We start from the raw sequence: 3193 nt of genomic DNA on the forward strand, positions 1-3193 counted from the left end.
ATAAGTGTTTAATAAAAAGAGATAATACTTAGCTGTGGTTACAAATGATGTAATAGCTCACTGGATGGACGACCACATTATATATCATGCCCTGATATATACCTATTGTTTGATGACTTCCAGAGTTGCCTGGTGCATGTTCATGGCCCAATGCCGATGCTCCAGAACAATAGCTATCTACAGCTTTTATAGCACCCTTGGGTTGGGTGAGGGCTTGACTTGGTCAATTTGTAACGTGACCATTTATGGTACAGGAAATTGAGGAAATTCTTATCTACTGAGCACATAGCACACAGAAATACAGACAAAATCTACAAAGTGACCGTTCTACAAATGTACAAGAAATACATATAGATTGATCAGTAAGACATTAACTCTGTCATATCACATCAATAAGATACTATGATTTTTTTGGAAAAATGTGTCCTATTATGCACACCTCTTGTTGTCATTTGAGTTTGTCATTATTCTACAAGCTATCAGTCTATGCAATGTTGAACAGTACTGAAAGCTCAGCCTAGAAGCATTTTATACTGCCAGAGTGATAAACCAAGGTCTCTCAGTCCAAGGATTATTTTCCTTTCAATTTGTGACAAGTCCTGATAACTGCAACATCAATAAACATTGAATTCAATGTGTATGTGATGCCCCTTCCATGTTCCTTGCAGATCTTAGCAAAACCTGTCACCTCCTTAATTTGTATAAACTTACAGCTTGTACTTGGTATTACAATTTTAAAGGGATCCTGCCATTAAAACTCAATTTTTTGTCCCTAACACGTAGGAATAGCCTTAAGAAAGGCTACTCTTCTCCTACCTTCTCCGGGCCACCGTTCGGTATATAATCCAGTTTTCATTGGTATGCAAATGAGTTCTCTAGCAGCACAGGTTGCTGTCCCCAGCGCTCAAACAGCACTGGGGGTGTCCCCAATGCTGCGAGAGAATTCTCCAGTGCCGCCTCCATCTTCTTCAGGAACGGCCTCTCTTCACATCTTCTTCCAGGGCTGGCTTCAAACTTCTAGGCCTCAGGCAGCTGACTGCGCATGCCTGCCAGCCACAAGAAAATGGCCGCTTACTGTAGGGGACGTCAAATGGTCCTCAATATGTTGCAGGGTTCCAAATTAAATAATTAACAGGCCTAGATGGGCTACCACCCATTGGGTCTGGAGAAGCCACACACACACAGCTGATAGTGTATCAAGTGAGTTCTGATTTATTGTTACAGGGAGTCAATATTTATACAGACAAAAGCAGGTTGGACTTGACATGATTGGTTATAACATAAGCTGTGGCACATGACTATTGGATAAGGTCTGCATCTCATTATTACACTCCAACCTGGGATGACCTTTCTCATGACATGAAGAAGAATCTAAGATATTTATGTGTAAGCCAACATCTTACACTAGTTCTAGATGTATATCACAGCAAGAGAGATAATGATCACATGCTGGTCCGCTCCGGCCTTGGGGCTAACGATCGACAGGTTATTTGAACCGGTTTTTACACCCACCCTCAAAGATGAATAGTCTTAGCACAAACAGATAAGGAGTTATAACCCAACCATCAACATTCCACACGCCTTAGACTCTAAACTGACATCCTTATGAAGCTTATATAAGAAAAAGCTTACAAAATGGCTGACAGAATACAAGATGGAAGATGTGATCCTAACAATTACAATACTGTGTAAGCGGCCATTTTCTTGTGTCTGGCGAGCATGCGCAGTTGGCTTTGTCCTAGGCCTGAGGCCTAGAAGTTTGAAGCCAGTGCCGGAAGAAGACACAAAGAGAGCCCGTTCCTGAAGAAGACGGAGGCGGCGCTGGAGAGTTCTCTTGCAGCATTGGGGACGCCCCCAGTGCTACGAGATAGCTCATTTGCATACCAACAAAAACCGGATTATATACCAAACGACGGCCTGGAGAAGATATCTAAAGGTAGGAGAAGAATAGCCTTTCTTAAGGCTATTGCTACATGTTAGGGACAAAAAATTGAGTTTTAATGATAGGATCCCTTTAATATTGAGAAGTGTATTAAAATGCACTTACACATGCAAACACTATACACTTCTGTGTGAAAGAGGTTCACAAAAACATTCATATGCAGCAAAAATAGTTATTGTAAACTGCAATAATTTAATTGTTACGGTAATAGTGGTTACAGAAAAATCTACCGTCAGCATAGGCTAATATGCAATTGAAGTTAACAAAAGTTTGGACTATTATATGATTGCATTTTAATCTATGACAAGCAGTCTAAAAGCTATACAGCCTTAAATAAAAGATATAACCATTCTTGGCATAAGTATAATATTGTGAGGCATGCTAATAATACTTGTCCCATATTTTTTTTTCAAATTAGTTCTAGTAAATTCCATTATACATGAACCTAAATACAGCAAGGTTATTATTATATTTGCCCTTTTTCTCTCCGTGGCCTAATTACCTTACAGTTTTAAATAGTAAATCTAGTAGGAATTGTGCTAAAGAATTATTTTAAGTTTCAGGAACACACAATATTCAGATTGTACAAGGAAGGTTGAAAAGATAAAAAAGGCAGTCTAAACAATTTTTTATACATGGAAATTGTATACAATAAGAAGCCTAAGGGCCCAGAAAACTCATATGGGTTGTGTATTGTGACTTGGTACAAGATTGAACTTGAGCCTGAATAAAGCTATTTACAAGATGCCTAATCCTTATAATAATAATAATTCATATATATATATATATATATATATATATATATATATATATATATATATATTCCACAGCCCTTTACAAATGAAAGTATACACGAGCAAACAATGAGTCAGAGCAATAGTAAGGGTTTTTCATATTTCTATAGTGAGAAAAATATTGAATCTTTAAGGTACAAGAGTCGTGACTATGCCAGTGACCTAAATATGTGAGGTGAAGAAAAGGTATGAGTCAAATATTACCCAGAGAACGTTGCCTTGAACTTATGCTCAGATCAAGGATGGAAATGGGGATATCAGGGTTAGGTCAGCTAGAAGATGATGGAAACATATGAAAAGCAGTTTTTGAAAGATTGAGATTTAGATAAATGGAAGATATCATGATAGAGATATTAGAGAGACAATTACTGGTGTTTTGGAGTCATGCAGGAGTGATGTCACTGGATGAGATATATAATTGGATGTCAACAGCATAAAGATGGGATTGAAAGTCAAA

This window comes from Leptodactylus fuscus, chromosome 5, assembly GCF_031893055.1.
Source record: "Leptodactylus fuscus isolate aLepFus1 chromosome 5, aLepFus1.hap2, whole genome shotgun sequence".
Lineage (NCBI taxonomy): Eukaryota > Metazoa > Chordata > Amphibia > Anura > Leptodactylidae > Leptodactylus > Leptodactylus fuscus.